This window comes from Tursiops truncatus, chromosome Y (assembly GCF_011762595.2).
Source record: "Tursiops truncatus isolate mTurTru1 chromosome Y, mTurTru1.mat.Y, whole genome shotgun sequence".
Lineage (NCBI taxonomy): Eukaryota > Metazoa > Chordata > Mammalia > Artiodactyla > Delphinidae > Tursiops > Tursiops truncatus.
Window position 1 is genome coordinate 3,140,157 of NC_133428.1, and position 26,988 is coordinate 3,167,144.

Below are 26,988 nucleotides of genomic sequence, written 5' to 3' on the forward strand. Positions count from 1 at the left end.
TTTAAGTACTTTTAAAAAATCTCAACAGGCTCATTCTTCCTTCCTTCCTTCCTCTTTCTTTCTTTTTCTTTCTTCCTTTCTTTTCTTTCTTTCTCCTTCTTTCTTTCTCTTTCTTCCCTCCCTCCCTCCCTCCCTCCCTCTCTCTCTTTCTGTCTGTCTGTCTCTCTCCCTCTTACTCAGGACTTCATTTCTCTAGGATCCGTCCTTGCAGCACCCTCAGAAAGTGTACCTTTGCTTTCTGTCTTCTGCTCCTGTGGCCCCTTCTTCTCATTGCCACCAGAGCAGTTGCCCTAAAATATAAATCTAATGATTCCTCCCCTACCTGCTGCTTAACATATGTTATTGGTGCCCCACTGCCTGCTGGCTAAATTCCAGCCATTCAGCATGGTATTCAAGACCCTCCATAAATAGGTCTCAGAAGAATTCTTCACCCTCTCGTCTTCTCTTCTTTTCACACTCTCTACCCTGCCCATACCAAACCCTGTGTATTCCAGATCCCCACATACAGTTTATCCATGCTGTATCCACGTTTCCCCCCCAACTTCTGCACCTGACGCATGTTTATTTACCATTCTGTCACCCATTCCAAGCTTGCACTGCTCACCGCACGACAGGCCAATGAATCTAGAGAGGAAGTGTTGGGGCAACGAGTAAGGACTTTATTCGGGAAGCCAGGAGACTGAGAAGCGTCCCAAAGCACCATCTGACCGGAGTTAGAATAGAATCCAGGCTTCTTTATCACTAAAACAGGAGGAGGTATTGGCGGGTTGTGGTCCCAATACAATGTTCCAAGAAAACTTCAACAATTGTTCCTCCCTCCCTCCCTCCCTCCCTCCCTCCCTCCCTCCCTTCCTCCCTCCCTCCCTCCCTCCCTCCCTCCCTTCCTTCCTTCCGCCACCGCTTGTGGGAATCTCAGTTCCATAACCAGGGATTGAACCCAGGCCACGGTAGTGAAAGCGCTGAGCCCTAACCAGTGGACCGCCAGGGAACAACCCACAATTGTTTTTTTCTGTTCTGCAACTTTGTATTATGCCTTTAATGGTCAAGCCTGGGAGGCAGAGCCTTGAAAATGCTGTCGTGTATATTTCAGGCTCTGGGCAGCTTTCTTCTACAAAAGGTGCAGCGCCAGTCTGACTAAACACAGACAGCAGAGCACAAAGGTTAGAGCTAATGGAATAGATTGGACAGGGAGTCAGGTTTGTTCTTCTCTGCTACGGTTCCTTCTCTGCTGAGAGCACTCTTTCTCCGGACACTGTTTTCTCCATCATTTCCATCTGCATGGATGCCTGTGAATTCATACATCATAGGTATTTTCACACCTTCTGGTGATGATTCTTTTCTTATGCTGTTGGCTCCCTTATCCACTAGACTGCATGCTTCTTCAAAAATACGTGGATGTGTGTTACTCACAAATGCATTCTTAGTGCTTAGGATTATGCCTGTGCTCAAGAGATACTTGATAAATTTATAAATAAATCAGTGAATTCACACTTTCTCAGTAAAGCCAGTGACTTTCTGGCCTGCTCTAAGTTATTGTGTTTAACTCAAGTCTCTGCTTCTAAACCCTACTTTGGGAAGAATAGATGTCTATACATGTATATATATGTCTATATATTTTTGTGTCTACAGTTATGTGTGTTACTAATTTGGGGGAAAAACTATACTTATTAGCGATACTATTATGTTATTGGATCTTCAATAATTATTAAATAATAGAAGAAAAATATATATTTATATAAAACATATGTATGTTTCTTCTATTATTAGATTATATATCTATTTTGTATATATATATCAGTGATGAAAATAGCATTCTCTCTGTACCTTATGTATGATATATATAGACATCTTTTTGGTGATGCATGTTTTCGTGCCTATTATCTCATTTATTTGTCCCAAGGAACCACAGAGAGCTATTTCAATCACTGTTTAAAGGATCTATTCCCTAAGGTTCACAGAACCTAACGGACTTTCCAACAGGTTAAAGCTAGCAGGGTTCAGACACTTGGTCGGAAGCTAGGTCTCCTAAATCAGTGTTGATCACCTTCCCCACTATTGGCTATGTTCCACAAGAGCCCTTCTCTTAAAACTCCTGAGGAATCCCTAGTTGTGCCATCACACCAAATAATGACAGCAGGTTGGATGCCTGAGTTCGCTGCCTAAATGCAGAAGCAATTGTGAGGATGTCCTATGGATAGAAGACATTATGTTTTTCCTTCAGGAAGTAAGTCCCTAGGCCTGTGAAATAAGGTTAAGAAAAGCAGACATTTATTTGGAGCTTCTCGCATGCCTAGTCCTGTATCACATGTCACATCACAAGGATATCGCAAGGTGATTACTTGTCTTCTCCACGTTACAGAGGCGGAAACCCAGACGAAGTATTTAAACACACAGCGAAGGTCATATGCCACTTGAACCCAAGCAGTCTAGTTGGAGAAGCTGTGTTCAGACTGCCACAGCACTCTATAGCCTTCCCTGATTTATGAGAGAGGAGCTTCGGACATCAACGCAACTGACAGCCAGCTACCTCGAACCCAGTGATAAATACCAGGTCCTATCACCAAATTCTGAGTTGGCTGGAAAAGATGAAATCCTGGATCCCGAAAGTGAAGAGGGGTATTTCAATACAACTCGCAGATGCTAGAAACTTCTTCAGTATTTTATTCATCAAAACCACTACTGTATAAGAAACAAACAGGAGCTTCCCCGGTGGTGCAGCGGTTAAGAATCTGCCTGCCAGTTCAGGGGACAGGGGTTCGAGCCCTGGTCCGGGAAGATCCCACATGCTGCAGAGCAGCTAAGCCCGTGCACCACAACTACCGAGCCTGTGCTCTAGAGCCCACGAGCCACAACTACTGAAGCCCATGCGGCTAGAGCCTGTGCTCGGCAACAAGAGAAACCACCACATTGAGAAGCCCACGCACGGCAACGAAGACCCAACGCAGCCAAAAAAAAAAAAAAAAAAAAAACCCCAAAAGGTATTAACCCATCACCTGGGCATAAAAGAGGTTCTGTCCTTTACAGGTCTTCATTCTAATTTTGCCAATTTATCTATCTATCTATCTATCACTGTTTCCCAGTACAAGCCGAATACCATCCAGAAACAGTAACACAGTTGTCAGCCTGACCCCCGGGGAAGAGCTTGCACGGCTGACACTCACCCTTGGATAGCATAGCCTTAAAGGGTTAATGGTGTTTGCAAATACGGCACCGTGTGTGGTGTCTCCGAAGGGTATCTGGAGAGGGCAGGGAAGCTTTCCCGTGCGCTCTGGCACGGTGGCCCAGTGAGACGCGTGCTCACCTGTTCCACCACCCCGGCGGCACCAGAATCTCTCTGTTCCAGCTGGTTTGCACTGGGATTAGCTGCTCTTTGCATGCGCTTGTAGCCGTGGATGTGGTTTCTGTAGCGATGGGGCCGACCGCGGGGATCTATTGGCTGCTGGCTTTGTAAATTTCATTCAGTTTGGTCCAATAGCAGAGGGGGGAGCTGGGAACCATCAGGACCTCTCGCTTCAATCTCTCTTTTTCTTGCAGACGGGTCTCTGTCTCTACATACAGAGCTCTTATTCAGACGTAACGCTGCCCTTCCTTCTCCGGCTGTGTTCCTGTTTCTTCTTCCCCATCAGACTAGGATAGAAACAACACGGCAGTGTCGGTGGTCCTCGCGTTTCTTCGGGGGAGCAAATCCAGTTGAGATTCGAGAAAGCCAAGGCGCTTGGACTTAGTACATCCTCCTGAATCATAGCCTCGGTCCCTGGAAAAATCTGGATGCATAAAAAGAACACTTACAGCCGATGCAGCTTTTCCACGGCTAAGGTAGGTGCCGTTTTAAGATGTGTCTGTGGGGTTTTTTTTTAAGCCTATTTAACGTTTTGACTCGTGTGCTTGCCAGCAAAAGATGATAAGCCCGACTGCTAACGTTTGCGCTCCACTTCATCCGACATTTAAAAAAAAAATTTTTTTTTTTAAATTTTGAAAATTTGCATAGCACTTTTTCTTCCATCGGTCGCTCCGTTTCTTAGGTGTGGGTGGGAGTGTGGACATATATGTACGGCGTGTCCTGTGCAAGCTTCGTGCACATCTCTACAGAAACAGTACATTTTTTTCTTACGACTTAAAAAAATTGGGACCACCGTGGTTGGGAAGCGTTTTGCTGCAATCAGCTATCTGAACGGCTCTGGGGCCGTGTGTGAGGTGTTTACAAAATAGCGCTCTGTTACATACAAATAAACAGAAGAGTGTGGCAGACACAGGAGGAAAAAAAATACATCTGCAGTACAGGGAGAGAACGAGCGAAGTGCCAGATGTCTGCAAAGCAGGACTGGCGGGGAAGCCAGGAGCACTTCTGGAAACTGTGAGCCATCACGGGCTTTTTTCTCCTCCTTCTTCTTTAAGGAAACTGTCAGCTACCACCTCCCGGGGTGCATTTTTTTGGGTTAACCAGAGAGAAAAAAGGAAAACAGGCTTGGCTGGGTTTGCATTAAGCGATTTTTCCCCCCCTCCTTCCTCTGCTGGCCTTGGATAAGATGACGGCTTGTGTGATGCACGAAATAACGCACGTGATTGATGAGGGGCTGGTTGGGCTTTGCTGGGGAGCGACCCGGGCGCGCTGGAGACCCCGGGTGAAGACGAAATAGCTTAGCGCCGTTTCTGCAAAGCTGGGGAGCGGGCCACCTGCCCTCCCACTGCCATCCGCCCTTCACCCGTGCGTGTGGGCTGTGGGAAGGCAAGCGGCGGGAGATGGAGGGCGCGAGGAGGAGTGAGGGCGGTTGGTGGCGTTGCTGCTTCGGGAGCCTTTGGGTCTGGCCTGCACGTCTGCGCGGGGCACGCAGCTGCCGCCCGAGCGCCGTCCCCGAGCTGCCCGCTTCTCCCCGAGGACCACAAAAGTTGGTATCTGCGGGGACCGGCGCTGGGCGTCCTAGCCGGGGTCTCCGGGGATGCGGACCCCCGTCGGTGCCCACGGAGAACCCTCGATCCGGGAGGAGAGCCCGCGGGAAGCACGGCGGGCCGGTCCTCTCGCCGGAGGCGGGGGGAGGAGGTCCGGGGACTCGGTTCGGAGGTGCGGACCACCCGCAGCGCCTTGGGCCACGTAACAGACAACCCTCCCCGCTCCCTCGCTCCATTCCCCCCGCCCCCGCCGTCTCCCAAAGCTCGCAGCCGTCCCGCGCTTCAGATCCCGCCCGCCTCCCACGCTTTCCCAGCCGATTTCATCCGGAGCCCCGCCGCCGCCCCCTGCCCTTTCCCGCGCGGCTCGGCCTGACCCCCGTCCCGCTCCAGCGGGCCGAACCGGCGTACCGCTCGGCCGCAGACGGTGCGGGGGTCGCGGGCCGGCGGCGGCCGGAGGAGAGGCCGAGGTCCCGGCTGCACCCCGACCCCAGCCCACGAGTGTTCCCTCCCTCCCGCTCTGGCTCTCCGGGAAGCCCGCCGCCTCTTCAGGGCGCGCGGGCACCCTTCAGTCTCCCAGACGCCCCCTCTTTCCCCGCCCGTCCCCGACCGCACCCCTCCCCTCCCCTCCCCCGGCTTCTTCGTCCCTCCGAGAACCGGTAGGTTGGATTTCTCCGCCCGGCCCTCCCGGGCGGCCCCCCCGAGTGGTGCGCCCCCGGATCCGGGCCCGGGGCCCCGCGCATCCCTGGGCCCGGCCCACCATTCCGGAGCCTGCCCGCCGCCAGACACAGCATCCTTTCTCCCCGAAGCGGCGAGGGCGGGAGCCGGGGGTCCCCCCGCGCACCCTCGGGGTCTGGCCGGGGCCGCCCTGGGAACGGAAGTCCCCCTCGGAGGGCGAGGGGCGGCCGGAGGACCTCTTCTGCCTCCCTCCCGCCCCTCTCCCTTTTCTGTTTTGTTTTTTTGTGGGTGTTTTTTTTTGGCTGCGGGTTTTCCTCTGGTGTGACTCCCTTCTCTGAACCGACCAGCAGGTGTGGGCCTCTTTTCATCTATTTTTGGAGCCATGAGGCCGCTCTCTCGAGCCGGCGGGAGGGGGGCGGGGTGCAGGAGGCCGCGTCGGGGGGCCGAGGAAGGCGGCTCGCGCCCGCGCTGGGAGCGCGCGTCAGGAGTGAAGCCGAGAGCGCGCGCGCGCCTGCCGTGAGCCGGGCCCGCGGCTCGCCCTCCGTCATGTGGACCCAACTTGGGAGATTTGGGGTGAGGTGTGTCCGGTGGCGGGTATCGAACTCAGCAGGTACTGTTCTTGCGAGCGGAATCCACAAGGTGGTAGTGTGGATTCTTCCTTTGATTTCTTTTTTTTCCTACTTGTTCAGTTGCGGGGAAACGGCTTTCTGTGCTCATAGCCTAGGCTGTCTGAAGGGGTCCCCTGGCTGACCCGGCTTCCACATCCTGAGCGCGCTGCGTTTAACGCATTTTGTGATGCGAGGTGGTACGAGCTAGCTCCTTTTCGGAGTCAGCCTTTAGCACGATTGAAGGGACGGGACGCAGAGGAAGAAAGAAAGAAAAAAGAAAAGAAAGTTTGGGGAGACTTAGTTATCCTGAGGGAGCAGAATTTCCAGTTTGTGTAGGGTTCTGCAGGCAACGTAGGAGTGCGTGCATAAGGCATCGTTGGTAGGTATATACTTCAGCTAGAAATTAACCGGGGCTTCAAGACCTGACTTTGCATCAGAACAAAGCAACCTCAGGTGCTAAGAGAACGGCGTAGTTTGAATGGCGATGCTTAGCGTTTTTCCTAGAGAATGAGAGAGCCCGGAGAAAGGGTCCTGTGGCACAGAAATCTGCATCCTTCTGGGGGCAGATTGAGGGGCTGGGGAATTTTTCATGCCTTTAGTTGCCTTTAGTGGGCTTTGGAAAGAGGTTAACAGCCAGCCTTGAAAATCCTCAGGGTAGATTTCCTCGTGTAGATGCAGCAGAAGGGTGTGTGTGTGTGTGTGTGTGTGTGTGTGTGTGTGTGTGTGTGTGTGTGTGTGTGTGTGTGTGTGTGTGTGTGTGTGTGTGTGTGTGTGTGTGTGTGTGTGTGTGTGTGTGTGTGTGTAGGGGGTGGTGGGTGTTTTGGCACATGGCTGCATTCATCCCTTAATTCCAGATTTTAAAAATGCATCCCTAAAGTAAGAACATAAGAATCTCACCGAGGCCTCTGCAAATATTTATTTTTTTTCTAGATTAAAACTTCAATATTCTATTACCCAAAGAAATGTACTTGGAGATATATCTATATATCTATACTATATCTATCTCTCTATATATAGAGATATATATTTGGCAATTTTAAAGAATATTTTCCTTGACATGTAAGAAAATCATGAGGGCCAATAAGTAGCAAGTGGAAAATTACTTCATCAGTTTTAAATTACTGGATTAAAATGACAGGTTTAATTTTTTGGAAACCAGAATGATTTCGAGCAGGGAGTTAATGATAATTGCATTTTCATACTAATGGCTGTGCTTTGATGCTGTTTTCAAGGTGTTTTGACACGTTTTTCTTTGGTGGAAGAATTGTTGCTTTCCTTTGTATTTTTTTTTCCCCCTAAATAAAAAGAGTGCTGAATGTACATTTGGCCCTAAACCCAGCTAATTTATACCCAAATCTAAAAATAGATATGATACTTGATAAGTGACGATTTGCTACATAAGGTAGATAGAGCAGGTATTGCCACGCTCTGAAATTTACAAGTGAATAGACCTGGGCAATATAAAAGTTCTCTTTCTGGGGCCTGGAATGTAGACCCGCAGTAAGTATGTGGGGTTTTTCTTTATTTCTGAACTTGGCCTTTTCATGTTTTTTTCCTTTGTAGTAATTTGTGGAAAGCTTCTTGGTCTCTGTACAAAGATGAGAGTGTTTCCTCTCTATACACATTACATTGCTTTCAGAATGTGCAAGCGTCTCTTTAAGAACTCTTTAGAATATTGTGCTTTGATGCCTGGACCACAACAAAAAAACCCAGAGAGGGTTCTCACAAAAGTAAATATTCAAGTGCACAGAGTCTGGCGTGGCTTTACTGTTCTTCCGTTTTAATTGGTACTCCAGATTCTAAACCTTTATTGCACAGCTAGGTATTGTCAACAATACAACCTGTTGACAGAATTGATGTGATTCCAGTGAAGCCACCGTATGAAAATATTTAAAGTCCTTTAATGCCGTCACCCTGATGACAGGCTTCTCTGGTTAAAATATACTTAAATTCCAAACCCGCTGAGAGCTGATTTTTGTATGTGAAAGTCAAGGGCAAGGAACGGAGTTTTAATATATCAACCACAACCGTATACTTTCTATAATGCTCTTGATGCTTAAGAGTATACATTTATTCCCAAATGAGAAAAATACGCTCAGGGTTTAGTTTAAGTCAGTTGCCCAATTAAAAAAAAATATATCCTGGATACTGTATCTTTTCAGAAGAGACACTTCATTTTCCGCTTAATTATGTTAAAAAATTCGAAGACAGACTAGGCCTTGGATGTAGTGGCAGCTGATTTCTTAAACTTGTCAGCTACCAGTTTCAAACCAGATATTCCGCTTTGGGCCGGATAAGGGGAGACAGTGAAAAATCTCAAAATTGAGCCCACGTGGTTCTAGGCAATTAGGTCATCTGTTGTGGGCTGCAAACCATTCATGGGCCATTCACGCCATGAATATTTTCCAGTTTTGTCATTTTTCTCTAAACAACCTACATTTGGCCTTTCAAAGCCTCTTCTGTTCTGTGCTCCGTGAGTGGCGGGATGGGAAACCCTTCCTCCTTTTTCTTGGGGGCGGGCAGAGTAGGACAAATGAATAAGGGAGAAAAAAACAGTGGGACCGCCTAGAAGTTTGAGGTTGGCCATTTATAGGCTTTGAACAAATACCTCTGAGAAGGATTGATTCTGCAGTGGGTATACGACACAAAAAGGAAATAAAGGACTCATGAAATCAGCACATGAGTGGAGAATAGCCAGGCCACTTAGGGCTCTGATTTCAGACTTCAGACATTCACTGTTGAGATCACCTGCCCCAGGTGTGTGTGGAACCCCTGAGCGCCACCTGCCTGTGGAAATGGGCCAGTTTCCAGAATGAGCATCTTCTCTGCACCAGCCCCCGGCCCCCCTGCACCTCCCAGAAGGGGTGCCTGACCGAACATGAACCAGACCCCAACAAACGTGAAATGTACAGTAAGGTGAGGTTTTGTTGAATTGATTCCAGAGGAGAAAAGAGTAACCGTGTTAGGGAAGAAGTGAGGAAGAATAAACCCTACAGGGCCTCACTGGAGGCAGATCTTTATTTCAGGATGGTATTAAGGAAATGACATGTGCTTTCGCAGCTCTTTGGAAATGAAGGGAAAGAACCCAGAGTTTTGTTTGGTGGTCTTATTTAAAACGTGTGTGGTATGAATAGTGATTTACCAAGGTAACAGAGCGCTCTTTTTTGGATGGCAACTGGACCTTCTTGTTTTGCTGTGTTGATATTGGTGATCATTTTGGTTTCCAGAGGCTAATCCCTGATTGGATGATGAAGTCGTCCTTCCATCGCAAAGTCATCATCCCAAGGGTATGTTTTTTTATTTTATTGCTTTGTGGTAAAAACGTGTGACACGAGAATCCACTCTACTGTGCACGTAAACACGTGTTTAAGTGCACAGTATAGTCCTGTGGACTGTAGGTCCAATATTGTGCAGAAGATCTAGAAGATACTCATCTTGCTTTATCTAAACTTTATGACCTTTGATTCGTAACTCGCCATTTCCCCCTGACAACCCCCATTCTACTCTTTCGTTCTGTGAAACGGACTCTCTTGGGTTTCTGCAGGCATCCACCCTCATCCCAACTCATCTCTCATTTTTTTTTTAAATTGGAGTATAGTTGTTGTGTTTCAGGCGTACAGCGAAGTGATTCAGTTATACATATATATGTGTATATTCTTTTTTCAGATTCTCTTCCCGTATAGGTTATTACAAAACACTGAGTGTAGTTCCCTGTGCTCTACAGGAGGTTCTCATTGTTGATCTATTTTATATATATATATAGTGGTGTGTATCTAATCCCAAACTCCTAATTTATCCCCCCCACCGCTTTCCCCTTTGGTAACCGTTTTTGCTTTTGTCTGGCTGGTTGGATCTTTTTTTCCGGGGGGGGTGGGGCGGTGTTGGGGGCAGAAGTCGTATTTTGCCAAGTGCACTTCTTTGAAATGGGGAATTTCACCTCCGATGTTTCTACATGAAAAAGAACGTTGGTTAAGCTTTTGGATCCTTAAAAAAAAAAAAAAGAAAGTGAAAGAAGCTGTGATGGGCAGTGATGAGAGGTGTATTAACCGTGAGTCGCTGTTTATGTTTGCGAGGCATGGAAAAGATCTCTTTGGTTGTGTTCTTACAGCGGTGATGGGATTTGCACATGGTGTCAGTTTCCGGGTTTCATCTATCAACATCACCAGTGTTTGGTTTAGACCCGTGGCAGGGACGTGGATTATGTGACCTTGACGGTCCGCCAGCTTTAGCTACTCAGCCCGCAGTGTCAAACCGTGGTCTCAGAAACAACCAATGGGGATGGGGGTGTGCGGGGGCATTGGGGAGGTGTGTATGTGGAGACCAGAACCCACTGAGATGGAGTGCCTATAGTGTTTTCAGTTTTTTCCTACTCGAGTACCCTCTGTGAATGGGCCAGGTGGTGGGCAGCGCTGAACTCATTTTTAAAAAGTTTAAGTTGATTTACATAATTCTATTAGTTTCAGGTGGACAGCATAGTGATTCCATATTTTTACAGATTATACTCCATCAAAAGGTATTTTGAAATAATGACTGTAGTTCCCTGTGCTGTACAATGTATCCTTGTGGCTTATGTGTCTTATACATAGTGGTTTGTACCTCTTTTTAATTGAAGGGTAGTTGATTTACAGTGTTGTGTTAGTTTTAGGTATACAGCAAAGTGTATTCTGTTTGTATTCTATGTGAGTCTGTTTCTGTTTTGTAAATAAGTTTGTTTGTATCCTTTTTTTAGATTCCACATGTAAGTGATATCATATGATATTTGTCTTTCTCTGTCTGACTTACTTAGTATGATCATCTCTAGGTCCATCCATGTTGCCGCAAATGGCATGATTTCATTCTTTTTATGGCTGAGTAATATTCCATTGTATACATGTACCCCATCTTCTTTATCCGTTCATCTGTCGATGGACATTTAGGTTGCTTGCATGTGTTGGCTATTGTAAATAGTGCTGCTGTGAACATTGGGGTGCATGTATCTTTTTGAATTAGAGTTTTTGTCTTTTCTGGATGTATGCCCAGGAGTGGGATTGCAGGCTCACATAGTAACTCTATTTTTAGTTTTCTGAGGGGCCTCCGCACTGTTCTCCATAGTAGCTGCACCAATTTACATTCCCACCGAAGGCGCAGGAGGGTAGTTTGTACCTCTTAATCCCCTAGCCCTATCTTGCCCCTCCCCCTTCTCTTTCTGCACTGGTTACTCGTTTGTTCTCTCTGTATCTGTGAGTCTGAGGAAACACGTTTTTTCAAGCATATAAAGTATGTCACTGTTAACTGCTTTTCTCACGCGGGTGCATACTCCCTCGTGGCCTAAAGGCATGTGGTAAGAAGGGAAGCGTGTCTGTGTGTGTCTGTTTATATTTATACACATAGGTATGCCTGCATGCACCCGCATAACCAAGAGCAATTTCTTGCATCAAATGTTTTTTCTCAGCCACGGCAACGCATTAGATCAAAACAAAAAAACAAAGTACCAAAATGGAAAATGAGATTTTTGTCTTTGTCATTTTCCATTTCTTCTCTCTGTCATTCACCGAACATAAGTGATACTAGAAAATTCATGATGTAAGTTACCTGAGACGGACCTGAAAAGACTCCTCATTGGAGGGGGAAGACATTAGTTTACAGTGTTGCGTTAGTTTCGTGTGTACAGCACAACGCTTCAGTTATACATATGTATGCATATTCTTTTTCATGTTCTTCTCCACGATGGTTTATGACAGGATACTGAGGCCTAAATGATTTGAGAGTGCATGTTGAGGGGCAAGCATCTGCTTTCTCTAACTTTCCCTGAAGCTTTCTCTTCTGATGTGAGTAGGAGATTCTTACAAGGTATCATCGTAAGGTCCAGGGTGAAATAACCTATATGGTAGGAGTGATAACACGCTGCCCTTTTATGTCCATCCATACTCCTCCAGGTTACATACTGGGATGGAGACATTGACAATGTTTGCAAGGATCACACTGGACACTCTTTTTTTAAAAAGGCGAAACTAAATAGCCCTTTTATCTGCCTGGTAGGAGATGCACGCCTTGGTGTCTCTTGGTAGGTAAGGGCTCTGTGGAGAGGCTGTCGCCATCGAAAGCTCCTGGCGCAGTCGAAGAAGCATCGTATCAGCACAGCAGACGAACCCAGAGTTCACTTGCCGTGAACACCGAGAAGCTGGAAGTCCCCAAAGTTGAGAAGTTCATAATAGTCTCTTTGTGGTTTGGGGTCCCTGCCTTCCCGCACTCCCTTTGCATGCCAGTTTCACATGCAGCACTCATCCACGGTGCACCTACCGAGAAGCACGGACACACCCCAGCTCACAGGAAGGCCACGGCAGCCGTGAATTGAGCCCAGAGGATTTCCTCTCCTGGGTTGTCACTTTGCCCACGGGCTCAGGTTCTTTGGAACTAGGATTGCACGTAGACTGCAAACAGGCGTAGGTCCCTGACATGTCAGTAGGCTGGCGTGTGGACCCAAGTGGCCTCAGGACAGTTAGAGCCACAACATCACAAAGCTATTTCTTGCGTAGGGTCGTTTTATTGTCAGATCATATCTAGAAAGACTTCATCCTCTAAACTAGCTAAATTTCATTTAAATATGTATGTATATAATTATTACTATGTTGTATTTCTATATTTATATAATTATGTGTATACACGATGCATTTTTTAAGTTGAAGTTTAGTTGATTTACAATGTTGCGTTAGTTTCAAGTGTACAGCAAACTGATTCATATATATATATATATATAGATAGATAGATATAGATATACACTTTTTCAGATTCTTTTCCCTTACAAGTTATTACAAAATATTGAGTCTAGTTCCCTGTGCTATACTGTAGGTCCTTGTTGGTTATCTATATATAGTATACACTATGTGTTTTATATATTTGTATTTGCATACAATTTATATAATTGATCACAGACTCATCAAAACGTGCTTTATTTTACTTTATTATTTTTTATAAAAAATATTTATCTATCTATTTATTTATTTATTTGGCTGGGTCGGGTCTTATGTGCAGGATCTTCGTTGTGGCGTGATCTTTCGTTGTCACATGCGGGATCTCTCTCTTTTTTTTTTTTTAGTTGCAGCATGCAGGATCTAGTTCCAGGGATGGAACCCGGGCCCCCTGCATTGGGAGTGCCTAGTCGTAACCACTGTGCCACCAGGGAAGTCCCAAGACATGCTTTATCTTAAAATTCATTGGAGAGCCTTTATGCAGATAATGAAAATAATTCATTTAGCCATGCAGTGTGTTATATAAATATTATTGTGTATTACATAATGTATATACATATTTAACTTACATAAGAACTAAATGTATATACATAAAATCAGGGCTTCCCTGCTGGCGCAGTGGTTGAGAGTCCGCCTGCCGATGCAGGGGACTCGGGTTCGTGCCCCGGTCCGCGAAGATCCCACATGCCGCCGAGCGGCTGGGCCCGAGAGCCATGGCCGCCGAGCCTGCGCGTCCGGAGCCTGTGCTCCGCAACGGGAGAGGCCGCAACAGTGAGAGGCCCGCGTACCGCAAAAAAAAAAAAAAAAAAATTAATACAAGTAGAGACTATATATATAGATGGATGAATAGATAGTTCGATGTGCATTTTCCAGAAGAAACTGTGTCACATCTGGTAAGACCACTTCCAGGCTGGTCCCCAGAATCTACATTTAATGGTCCACAGAAACTACCTCTTCGCCTTCAAGTGAAGTTGAGGCGTTATTAATGTTACTATGGTAACAAGCATATTCGAGCCCTCACTGAAACGTCATTAGTAAGCAACCTCATGTCAGTGGGAACATACGTATCAAGTCAAGCCCTGTATCTTTCCTGCCTGGACGGATAGGCGTCTTCTGCCCCTAGAACACAAGACCCGAGAATCTATCTCAGCAGGACAGACGCCACAGTAAATCAGTGCTGCCCGCCACGGGCACGGCTTGGTGGTGGTGGCTGCCGTGCCTCTCCATCTGAGCATCTGTGGGCTAGATCCTGTGGGCTAGGTGTCTCGTGTGGCCTTGCTCAAGATGGGAAATCAATGTGGTAGGCTCGGGAATGGAGCTCCTTAGCCTTGGCAAGAAAGAAATTCGGTGACTGAGGTATACGCATCCTTTTTCTGGAAACTAGCTTCTGACTCCTGTTCCTTCTTTCATTCATCACTTTTCTTGAGCATGTCCAAGTTGCAAGCCTGGAAGGAAATTTAGCCCTGGTAATGTTGAGATGATTTAGGCATATGCTGCCTTAAAAATCCTTGCCTGTGTGTGAATGTTCATAAATAAGTTGTTAAGATATTTAGTTCACGTGTGTATCACCCCTTCCTGTTTTCTGGGACGTATTATGGACTTTTCCTTCTTTAATCTCTCCCCGCCTCCCCCTCCCTCCCCCTTCTCCCCCTCCCCTTCCTCTCTCCCCCTCCCCTTCCTCTCTCCCCCTCCCCCTTCCTCTCTCCCCCTCCCCCTTCCTCTCCCTCCCTCCCCCTTCCCCCCTCCCCCCTCACTTTCTTCTGTTTGCTGACTGATGAGAACTCAGAGGTCCTTAAAGCATTAAAGGACCAATGAAAGTAACTAGATAGAGAATAATTCTTTCCATCAGTCAGGAAAGAATAGAAAAATGAAATGGCAAAGAAGATTTTCCAGGACAACTTAATAGAATTCTTCACATGCCCTATTTGTTTAGCTGCTTATATTTTTAAAAGTTGTCAAACCGTATATTTGTGAAACATTAATTTTCATTTTAAGTAAATTGTGTGAGCGAATACATATTTAAACAGATTACTTTGATTCAACAGAGAATTGAGGGCCCATCAAATATTTTTTTTAAACATAAGGTAGTGGATCTAGCCTCATTAATTAATGACTGTATTCTATGGTCGTTATAAAACTCAATAAGCAAGTTAGACATTTCAGCTTTTTTGTGATAATGAAAAATATCATGAATTCTGATGTACTGGAGTCTCAAAGATTGTCAAATCACAGATAATGTTCTCAAACTCCACCACCCTTCGTATAATCTATTTTTCAGCTAGTTAAGGTCTTTGTCAGGAGCTCCCAAATCAGGGATTGTCTGTTTTTAAAATTTATTTTACTGAAGTATAGTTGATTTACAACGTTGTGTTAATTTCTGCTGTACAGCAAAGCGATTCTGTTAAACGTATATATTCAATCTTTTTCGTATTCTTTTCCATTACAGTTTATCACAGGATATTGAGTATAGTTCCCTGTGCTATACAGTAAGACCTTGTTGTTTCTTTGTTGTTGTTTGTTTGTTTTCTTTTTGCGGTATGTGGGCCTCTCACTGTTGTGGCCTCTCCCATTCTCCAGTTGTGGAGCACAGGCTCCGGACGCGCAGGCTCAGCGGCCATGGCTCACGGGCCCAGCCACTCCGTGGCATGTGGGATCTTCCTGGACCGGGACACGAACCTGTGTCCCCTGCATCGGCAGGCGGACTCTCAACCACTGTGCCACCAGGGAAGCCCAGACCTTGTTGTTTATCCATCCCATATATAATAGTTTGCCTCTGTTAATCCCAAACTCCCAGTCTTTCCCTCCCCCAGCCCCCCTCCCCCTTGGCAACCACAAATCTGTTCTCTATGTCTGTGAGTCTGTTTCTGTTTTGTAAATAAGTTCATTTGTATTATTTTAGATTCCACAGAGTGATATTGTATATTTGTCTTTCTCTTTCTGACTTATTTCACTTAGTTTGGTAATCTCTAGGTCCATTCATGTGGCTGCAGATGGCATTATTTCGTTCTTTTTTATAGCTGAGTAGTATTCCATTATGCATATATACCACATCTTCATTAAGTGATTTTCTTTTAGAGAGGCTCCCAGATCAAATAATTGGGAGCCTCTCTAATACCTGTCATACCCCTGTCTTGACTTCTACATGGAAAACAGACACATTAAGGACTCGAAGAGCCTCACACTGATGGATTCAGGAGACATAGCATAATTTGAGATTCTTTGGAACAAGTGTTACCCAAATTACCTAACTGGAATCACATAGCAGGCTTCCATGACATCTTACTGACACAGAGGTAAGGGGATCTAAGATTACTTGAAAGTGTTTAAATTGCCAAGGGAATCTGGAAAAATGAACTGACTGGTATTTTTGTTTGTTTGTTTCATTCACTTATCCAGCATTGATTGAGGGCTGAGACATGGGGTAGATGAAGAAGACCAGGTTGTTTATCTTTCATGTACTATCCATGTGACAAAGCCCCCCAGGAAAAATAGTGTGTGGGGGATGGGTGGGCACGACAAGACAGGAAACAGACTCAAAGTTAACAACAAAGAAGTTTTCTGTCTCTGGAGGGTGTGTGTGTGTCTGTGTGTCAGTGTGTTGTATTGGGTGTGTGTTGAATTTCTCATGTTCTGTATCCAGTGTTAAGGAAAATAACAACTTAATTCAAATCTTTTTTAAGTAGTTGAAGGCAAGATCAGTAGGGCCATACAGCTGAAATATCGAGAAGGTAGGGAATTTTATAATTTTCAGCGGGAGATGACATACCTTCAAATTTTTAGCTTCTTCAACAGCACAGGCTACTAGGGTTAATTAGCAAAGAGATGATTTGGTGAAGGATCAGAGGATTAACCAGGGGCTTCGGGGAAAAGAAGGCTACATGTCCTCGTGGATGCCCGGGATGGTACCCGTACCCCAGCCCTTAGCTAGCAGGCTGGGTCTGTCTGCGTTTACATCTTGTATCATTACCCGCGAGCCAAGCTTACGCTGGAATAGTTCAGATCACAGTACAGAAAATTATTTGGAACAGGTACTCCTGGAGAACCAGAACCATGGGAAAGGAGAGGACATTTTGAAAACAAAAACCAAATACAGAACACAAGGCACAAACCTTCCTTACGGATTGACCTTTGCCTCTTAGCACAGAGCTGAGGGTTAGCAGCTGTGATGTCACCCAGCAGGCCAGGCAGGAGAAAAGACTTCTCCCTGAATACGAGGGTCAGGGAAAAGTAACAGTTACACAAAGTTAAATAGTAGTTAAAATGAGAAGACGAAGTTATCAGACAGAGAAGCTATGATGGCAACACAGAATGGGGAAGAAATGTGAGTGTGTTAAGAACATAAAACCAACCAGCCTCAGTGAAAGGGTGATAGGTAGGTGAGTTGTAGATGCGTCACAATAGAGCTGTTATAAAAATACGACAGTGGAGGAGAGTCTTAATGCCTATCCCGGGAAAAATCCCATCTCAGTACGCGTCTTCGGACAATTTTGGTTCATGGTGGAAATCATGGAAACAGCAGCATATTATGGGGAGAAACGCGTACTTTACACGTTGCTTCGCTTCGGATTTGAGTGGAGGTGTTTCGTGATGATTCTGCTAAAACAATTTCACAGATAAAGTGATGTCCACGAATTTATGTGATGATTATATTGATTGAAAAGTCTCCCTTTGATGAATAACAAGAATCAGCTGTTAAAATTTATCAAAATTATATTAAAATAACATCAGTAAGCATGTGTCTTAATTTCACAGGTTTTGGGGTGTTTAATCTGATCACATCCAAATTGATAAGAGATTACTCAGTTCTATGAATATATGTATAAAATACCAGGATACATGTTGGCCATTTGTAGAGCCAGCAAATTTCTTGTTCATTTAGATGTGACCGGATTAAATCAGTAGATGTATGTCTATATATAATTGACACATATAAATTATATAAACACATACATATATATTGACATATGTATAAATATTAATAGCTAACTTTTTATCGTGGCACATGTCTTCCTGAAGATTTAAATAAAAAGACAATAGTTTCTCTGCACTGTGCAATACCATAACAGAATCAGCAGAAAAATCCAAATGCATTATTTGTATTGACAGAACTTGACTGTTAACATTTCTATTGCTAAATCATTCCAAGATGTGTATTTACCTTTTCTCTCTTTAAATGTCACTGAAGGAAGAAAAAAGTGAAAGGGGAAGGAATTTGAAAAATTATATTTCACTGTGAACTGTATCTCCCCTCCCCTCCCCCCTGTATGCTGTTAATTTAGAGAAATCACAACCCAGTCTTTTTTTTTTTTTTTTAACACTGGAATGTTAGTATCTATTTATTTAATAGGGTCTTATGAAGGTAAAATGAAAGAAGGGTATTGAAATTGCTTTGGAGATAAACCTCCTTTTGAAAATGCCCCAAATGCGATTAACATTTTTATCAGGTTCAAGAATTAAAGAACACAGTGTTGGGGCTTCCCTGGTGGCGCAGTGGTTGAGAGTCCGCCTGCCGATGCAGGGGACATGGGTTCGTGTCCCGGTCTGGGAGGATCCCACATGCCGGGAGCGGCTGGGCCCGTGAGCCGTGGCCGCTGAGCCTGCGCGTCCGGAGCCTGTGCTCCGCAACGGGAGAGGCCAGAACAGTGAGGGGCCCACATACCGCAAAAAAAAAAAAAAAAAAAAAGAACACAGTGTTTGTATTCATTTGCCAGGATTGTTGTAACAAAATACCACAGACTGGCTTAGACAACAGAAATGTATGGTCTTAGGGTTTTGGAGGCCAGAAGTCTGAGATCAAAGTGTCCACAGGGTTGGGTCCTTATGAGCCTGTGACGGAGAATCTGTTCTGGGCTTCTTTCCTAGCTTCTGGTGGATGCCTGTCATCTTTGGTGTTCCTTGCACAGCCCAGTCTTAAAACCCACAGCGTCTAATGGGGCCTAAGGGCATCCCTGAAGCGTGGAGCTGAGCCCAGGGGAGTTGAGTCACACCTAGGTGGGCATCCCCGATTTACTGGTGTTGAAACAACTATCTATTCCCAAGCGATGGTCCTTACTTCTTCCGGTTTCCCTTGAGGGTGGCCTTTCTTCAGAGGGAATTACCCACATGTTGCTGCGGATGTCACTGCCAGGGTAGGGGAGCAGGTGGCTCCCTCTGGGTCTCAGTGGTGCTGGGATTCTCACCGGAGCAGGTCAGATGAAACACAGCTGTTTCCCCTCCTTGCTGTTCCTCCTCTGGTCTGATATCCTTACAAACCTACTCATCAGGAAAAACAAATCCTCTCTTCAAATTAAAAACAGTATTCAAGGCCTTCTCTGATGGCGCAGCGGTTGAGAGTCCGCCTGCCGATGCAGGGGACACGGGTTTGTGCCCCAGTCCGGGAAGATCCCACATGCCACGGAGCGGCTGGGCCCGTGAGCCATGGCCGCTGAGCCTGCGCGTCCGGAGCCTGTGCTCCGCAATGGGAGAGGCCACAACGGTGAGAGGCCCGCGTACTGCAAAAAAAAAACAAAACAGTATTCAAGCAGATACTATACATTTTTGGGGGGGCTATTACAGCTTATGGGGTGGGGAGATGGAAGATGCAATAATTCTAGGAAAGTATGCCTTTTTATCCACCTTTAATTCCAGGAATATAAAAATGAGCTTAGACCATGATGGACTTGCCTATAGTAAATATAAAAAGTATAGTTGGTTGGGCTATTTGTGATAAAATAAGAAAATACCTTAGAATCACAGGTTATGAGGATTTGAAAGAAACTGAATAATCATTTGTATTCATTCATTTACACAGAAGGAAACTGAGTCACACAGAGGTCCAGTGATTTATCCCCAAACCACACAGCTGGACAGTACTTTTAAACACTATTCTGGAAATGAAGATTAAATACCTGAAAGTTCAGGATTTGATATCTGTATTTTTGCCAGTTTTATGAGAAGCATATGAAATCAGAGACATCATCAAAAACGTTAATCAAGCAAAGCACACAATCATTTTCAAACCTACTTTTCTCTATTTTGTGCCACAGCGATGGAAAAAGAGAAATCTCTGACGAAAAGAACTAGGGGAGGACACGGGGAAAAAACCCTCCAAAATTGAAAGCAAAACTTGTTACTTGAAACGCAGGTGTGTTTTTTTTGTTTTTTTTTCTGAGTTACTATGAAAGCAGCTTAGCTGCCTCTGATCCTCCTTGTCTCTTGATTCTTGATTATCTGTAAGAACCCAATGCCTCTGCCGTTTTTTGAAACGTTAGTTAATTGCACTTGTTAATTACACCTTGCCATGTTTCACACATTTGTAGGAAGGGATGAAACTTTTTTAGGGATGCTGTCTCCTCTCTCCCCATAGGATTTTCTTGTTGTTGTTTGTTTTTTGGTTTGTTTTTGGTGGCATTGGGTCTTTGTTACTGCGCATGGGCTTTCTCTAGTTGCTGCGAGCGGGGGGCTGCTCTTCATTGCGGTGCGTGGGCTCTAGGCACGTGGGCTTCAGTAGTTGTGGCATGTGGGCTCAGTAGTTGTGGCTCATGGGCTCAGTAGTTGTGGCTTGTGGGCTCTAGAGCGCAGGCTCAGTAGTTGTGGCACACGGGCTTAGTTGCTCCATGGGATGTGGGATCTTCCCGGACCAGGGCTCGAACCCATGTCTGCTGCATTGGCAGGCGGATTCTTAACCACTGGGCCACCAGGGAAGTCCCTCCCCATAGTGTTTTGTCCAAGATGAAAACTTTGTATCTTTCATCTCTGCAAACGCTAGTGGATTCTACTTCTCTGTTCATGTCTTTCTAGTCCGTTGAGATAGACTCAAGAGGAAAGAAACATCTACCATCCCCTAAATTTTAAAGACAGCCAAAGGGTCCTAGAGGCACAGAGCACCAGGAGCCCCTCTTTCTGGTGAACATAGGGGTCTTCCTCTGCATGGAGGGAGAGAAGGCAGAACAGGAAGGTCAGTCAACTCACAGGGGCTGGTCTGTGTCATTTCACCTTGAGGAGTTTCCAGGGCCATTGTTGACTCTCCAGTAGGGAGGTGACTCGGTAGAATGTGTATTTTTATGAGGATTCACCTGTATCCGAGGGCTGATCCAAAGGGAAACAGGCATTGGGATAAGGGGATGCTGACTTACCATGAACATACTATTCTACCTTATGCATCAACATGGTCCCCTCCTGACCCCCATGTTTTTGTTTTTTCTCTTTAAATATTTATTTATTTATTTTTTGGCTGCCTTGGGTCTTAGTTGTGGCACGTGGGCTTTTCGTTGCACCGCGTGGGCTTCTCTCTAGTGGTGGCACTGGGGCTCCAGAGCGCACAGGCTCATTTGTTGCAGTGCGCAGGTTCAGTAGTTGCCCCGGCATGTGGGATCTTAGTTCCCCGACCGGGGATCGAACCGGTGTCGCCTGCATTGCAAGACCGATTCTTAACCATTGGACCACCACGGAGGTCCCCATGACCCCCCGTATGTTTGGATAACGGTTTGTTGTAATGTGCGTCCAAGAAGCCTGGAGTGTTAGTGTCACACCTTTGTGCACCTGCTTTGTCATGGCCCTTTTATGCTCTTTTACTCTTACCCACCTAAGAACCTGAGCACAGAGCTAGGGTTACGTAAAGATCTCTGTGTCTGAGACCCGCTGTTTTTCCATTGATGCTTTAAAGTAAACACACTTGAGATGAATCCTTTCTCACTTCAGTAAGAAGCATTTTTTAAAAATTTTAACTATGTTGTTATTGCTTATATGGGGTTTTGATTCTGCAGGATGAAACAAGCTGATTTTTCCATTGGACAGAACATTTCAGGGTAGGAAGTTAGCGTCCCAGCCTCACTGAGATTATAATGCTCACTCCGATTCTTCCATGTTGATGAATTTCACAAAATAGAAACCTATTTTCTTTAGGACAGTTTTGCAATACAGGCAGACCTGGTTTCATTGTACTTCACAGATACTGTGGGGTTTTTTTTTTTGTTTTTTTTTTTTTACAAATTGAAGGTTTGTGGCAACCCTGTGTCGGGCAAGTCTCTCGGTACAATTTTTCCAACAGCATTTTTTTACTTTGTGTCTCTGTGTCATACTTTGGTAATTCACACAGTATTCCAGACTTTGTCATTATGACTGACTGTATGTGTGATGGTATCCATGACCCATGATCTTTGATGTTACTGCTATGGCTCGCTGAAGGCTCAGAGGATGGAGAGCATCTTTTAGCAGTAAGTTATTTTAAAATTAAGGTCTGTACATTATTTTTAAAGACATAATGCTGTCTCACACTCAATAGACTACAGTGTAGTATAAGTATCACTTTTATATGCCCTGGGAAACCAAAACATTTGTGTGACCTGCTTTACACAAATGGTCTAGAACTGAACCTGCAGTGTCTCTGAGGTATGCCTGTACTGTTTTCATTTTTAAAAATAAGCTTAATTAAAAATAGTTCTAGATGTACAAAACAGCCTGTAAAGAAAGTACAGAGAGTGCCTGTGTACCCCATATCCTCTTAATGTCTTCTTTTACCACGGGACATCTGTTGGAACTAAGGAACCAGCGCTGGCACAATACTTTTAAGTAAGCCCCAGACTTGATGGGATTTTCACCAGTTTTGACCGAATGCTCCCTTTTTGTCGTGGAATCGCCTCCAGCACAACACGGTGCATTTAGCCGTCATGTTTCCCTCTTCTCCTCTGTTCTGTGACCTTGTTTTCCGTGATTTTAATAGTTTTGCGATATTATGTAGGAAGTCTCCCAGTTGCAGTTTGTGTGTGTGATGTTTTAGGCTGGGGTACGTTTCTGGAGGAGGGAACCCGCAACAGTCAGCTGCCTTTCTCATCCTGTCAAGGGCACAGCCTCTCAACATGTTGATGTTGAACTTGATCCCCTGGCCGAGGTAGTGGGTTTTTCCACTGTGGACTCACACCACCCCCCTCACCTTTTCATAGTCTGTTCTTCGGAAGCCAGTCATTTAAAGTGCCTCAAGGTGGGGAGGTGGGGCGATTCAGCTGCATGTCTTGGATGATGGAGTATTGACGTCAGTTATTTAGAATTCCTCTGAAAGGGAGATCTGTCCCTTCTCCCTCATTCATTTATTGATTCATTAACTCATTCCTTTATATCTGTCGGGACTCATGGATATTTATGGTATACTTGGGATACTAACTACATCGTAGGATTACAATCCAGTACTGTGTTGCTGTTACTCTGTTGGTTACTTACTGTACTTTGTTGCTATCGCTTGGACACCTAAGAGTCTTTTCATTTTGATAGTTGCTAAGTGATGCTCCGTTGTAGAAGGACTAGAGGAAAACTCCCATCCAGGGTTTGGACGTGGAAGGAGGATTCTGTTCTTGGAAGATCTGGGACAGCAAACGTGACTCTGCTGTTTGCTTGAGGCTCTCGCTTGTGTGGGTCAGCTCTGCTCAGCCCGCTGGACTGGGGGGTATTCAGCTTACAGGACGGCCGCCTTCCATCTGGAAACCCCAGCGGACTGGCAGAGTCCACCGTGTTTTGCACGGTCCCTCATTGCATTAACCTGTAGCCCTCCTGGGCAGCAAGCAAGGCGCCCTTTCCGCAGCTTCAGAGTGGCCTGGGGTTCACGTCTTCTCACAGCTCGTCCGAATATTTTTCTGTCAAAAGGCATAAAGCTGAGGGAACATATTCCGGACCAGATTTCCACTGGCACCCCGTGGAGGTTAGGTTCCGAAATGCCCATAGGCGCGTGGCCGTCTTTTCACCATGATCGATATTTTAAAAAGTGATCTCATCCTCTTAACACTATGGTGTGGGTTTTAATATAAAATTTTAATATGCACACAGGTGGTTATCGCTTAAGGGTATCTTCAGAAGCCTTCTCTTTTGAATTCTGTGGGTCCATTTTATGAATAAGTCATCAAAGCACACTGTAGCCTTTTCAAGGAGATTTTAAGGACAGTGTGATTTTCTTTACGAAGAAGGGATGAAGAGTGTTATAGGAATATAGAAGTTTGGGGGAAAAAAAATGTAAACATCAATCTTCGTTCCATAAACCAGTGGTTAAACACTAAACAACTTGTGTAATTTCTCTCAGAATTTTTCATACATTTTAATATTTTAATTATCTGAATATTTTAATATTTTAGTTATCTGTCTATATGTACATCTTTGTGTGTGTAAATATATGTGTATATATGCATGCATATTCCATCAGTATCTATGTATCTGTATCATCTATATCAATCTATATCATAACCATATCATGTCTGTAACTGTTACTTATATCACGTTGTTCCTACCTGTATTTATGTCTGAATTACATCCATATTTCTATCTCTATCCATATCTTTATTTAGGCACATACTATATATCTATTGGGTTGGCCGTAAGATGATATGGAAAAACCCAAACGAACTTTTTGGCCAACCCAATATATCTATGCCACTCTGAACTTTACATTTCCCAAAATATTGTAGCAAAAGCCTCTTTAGGATTGGCGCAAATCTTCATAAGTATTATTTTTCATGATTAATTATCTCAGGAGGTTATGTCTTAAATCATTTATTTTCTCTTCCATTATAGGTTATTACAAATATTGAATATAGTTCCCTGTGCTATAGTAGGTCCTTGTTGTTTATTTTACGTATAGTGGTTTGTATCTGCTTAATTCCATACTGCTAATTTATCTGTCCCCCCACTTTCCCCTTTGGTAACTCTTAAGTTTGTTTTCTATGTCTGTGAGTCTGTTTCTGGTTTGTATGTAAATTCATTTGTACAGCTTTTTAGATTCCACGTGTAAGTGATATCATATAATATTTGTGTGTCTCTGTCTGACTTACTTCACTTAGTATGATCATCTCTAGGTCCGTCCACGTTACTGCAAGTGGCACGATTTCATTCTTTTTTATGGCTGAGTAGTATTCCATTGTATATATGTACCACATCTTCTTTATCCATTCATGTGTTGATGGACACTTAGGTTGCTGCCATGTCTTGGCTATTGTAAATAGTGCTGCTATGAACATTGGGGTGCATGTATCATTTCGAATGAGGGTGTATGTCACTTCCGGATATATGCCCGGGAGTGAGATTGCAGGATCATTTGGTAGCTGTATTTTCAGTTTTTTAAGGACCCTCCATACTGTTCTCCATAGTGGCTGCACCAGTTTACAGCCCCACCAGTCGTGTAGGTGGGTTCCCTTTTCTCCACACCCTCTCCAGCATTTTGTACACTTTTTGATGAAGGCCATTCTGACCTGTGTGAGGTGGTATCTCATTGTGGTTTTCATTTGCGTTTCTTTAATAATTAACGATGTCGAGCATCTTTTCGTGTGCCTGTTGGCCATCTGTATGTCTTCTTTGGAGAAAAGTCTGTTTAGATCTTCTGCCCGTTTTTTGATTGGGTTGTTTGTTTTTCTGTTATTGAGTTGTATGAGCTGTTTATCTCGGAAAATAAGCTCTTGTCAGTCACATCATTTGCAGATGTTTTCTCCAGTTCTGTAGGTTGCCTTTTCATTTTGTCTGTGGTTTCCTTTGCTGTGCAAAAGCTTTGAAGTGTGATTAGTTTCCATTTGTTTATTGTTGCTTTTATTTATTTTGCTTTCGGAGACTGACCAAAGAAAACATCGCTACAGTTTATGTTTATGTCAGAGAATGTTGTGCCTATGTTTTTTTTTCTGGGAGTTTTATGGTGTCATGTCTTAAATTTAAGTCTTTAAGCCATTTTAAGTTTATTTTTGTGTATGGTGTGAGTGAGTGTTCTAACTTCATTGATTTATATGCAGTTTCCTTATTTTTTGACAGGTTTATATAGTTTTGCACCTATAACTTATTTTCAAAGCCATCTATATCAATCCCACATTCTTCATCAAAGGGGCATTACTTATTTTGTAGATTCGTGTATATTGTTTTGATTCGTAAACATTTTTTCTTTTGTCTTTTTTTTAAGAAAAAACTTTTGTGTGTTCTTGAAATCTTATGGAATCTTTTAATGTGGAAGATTTCAAGTACTTGCAAGAAATAAAGGAAAGGAAATGGAATAATGAATCCCATGTACCCATCACTCACCCTTAACAATTATGAATGCCTAACCTAAGCGTTCCTATTTAAGCCCATCCTTTTCCCCCCTTCTCATTATGGCACTGTGTAATTCATCTCACGATGTCAGTATATTGCTTTAAAATAAAAGAAGTAATTTCTTCCCACATAGCCGTTGTATCTTTACCACTCCTAAAATTATCAACAATTCCTCAGTATCACCATCAAGTCATAAAAGTCAAAGATGATTTTTTTTTTTTTTTTTTACTAGTTTGCTAGCTCACCCGAGGTCTGTGCATCGCAGTAGGTTGATTTATCTTTCGAGTTTCTTTTCATGAGCTTGTGTCCCTCTCCATCATTTTCATGCAAATTCTTCCTGAAGGAACTGCTCTTTCTTTTTACTCTCTATGAAAGTAGGTTATAGATTCAGCAAAATGGAGTACTCAAGTTATTTTTAAAAGAACCTGAGTGTTTTCCGTAACACTTGGTCTTAGCTTACCAGCTCCTTAGGGAGGAAGCCTGCCTTACGTGAGGCTGTGCTGTCCCCAGAAGGAAAGCTGTGTAAATATGGCCAGGTGTGTGTGTGTGCCCTCTAGGCTTACTGGACCTCATTTAATCTGGTACCCATAGTACTGAGGACAGGCAAAGATGGAGAGAGGGGGAGGGTAACCTTTGTTCCATCATTACACAGGCGCACACACACACACACCCCTGCAATTTTTTCCCCTTTGCCAACTCATACTTAACGGAATTATATCAGTTTGATTGAAGTCCGTGTTACGTATCACATTTACAAAAATAAAGACTAAGCAGTAGCAACCTAATCTACACAATTATAGTTGGACATCATTCTCATGCTGCCATAGTTATGCCCCAGATTAAGACAGTTTAGGCGCAGGTGTCTGACCAAGATGGTCTCGCATCACTCTTGGTTTGTTTCATCCTTATTCCCCCCACCATTTTGTTGAGATATAATTGATACATAACGTAAGTGGAAGGTGTACTATGTGATGGTCTGATACACTTATATATTGTAAAATAATTACCGCCCTAGCATTAGCTAACACCCTGGTCGTGCTATATGATTACCACGTCTTTTGTTG

The 26,988-nt window shown here is 44.3% G+C and overlaps 1 protein-coding gene and 1 long non-coding RNA gene across 12 annotated transcripts in view; both read left to right on the forward strand.

The window, feature by feature from the left end:
• The window catches only part of LOC109551451 (uncharacterized), a 247,858-nt gene extending 244,891 nt beyond the window's left edge, over nucleotides 1–2,967 (forward strand). The window contains exon 5 of the long non-coding RNA XR_002178234.3: nucleotides 2,360–2,967. This is a non-coding gene — a long non-coding RNA (uncharacterized lncRNA). The remainder of the gene's footprint in view (nucleotides 1–2,359) is intronic.
• Nucleotides 2,968–3,507: 540 nt separating this feature from the next.
• The window catches only part of LOC101323758 (neuroligin 4 X-linked), a 346,024-nt gene continuing 322,543 nt past the window's right edge, over nucleotides 3,508–26,988 (forward strand). For 4 of the 11 annotated variants that reach the window (XM_033850215.2, XM_033850210.2, XM_033850211.2 and 1 more), the window contains exon 1: nucleotides 3,508–3,816. The gene's annotated coding sequence lies outside the window, so the exon portion shown is untranslated. Of the gene's footprint in view, nucleotides 3,817–4,612; nucleotides 4,706–6,071; nucleotides 6,173–9,397; nucleotides 9,458–26,988 lie in introns of those variants that run through there. The other 7 variants (XM_073799736.1, XM_033850213.2, XM_073799737.1 and 4 more) reach the window with 5 other exon arrangements.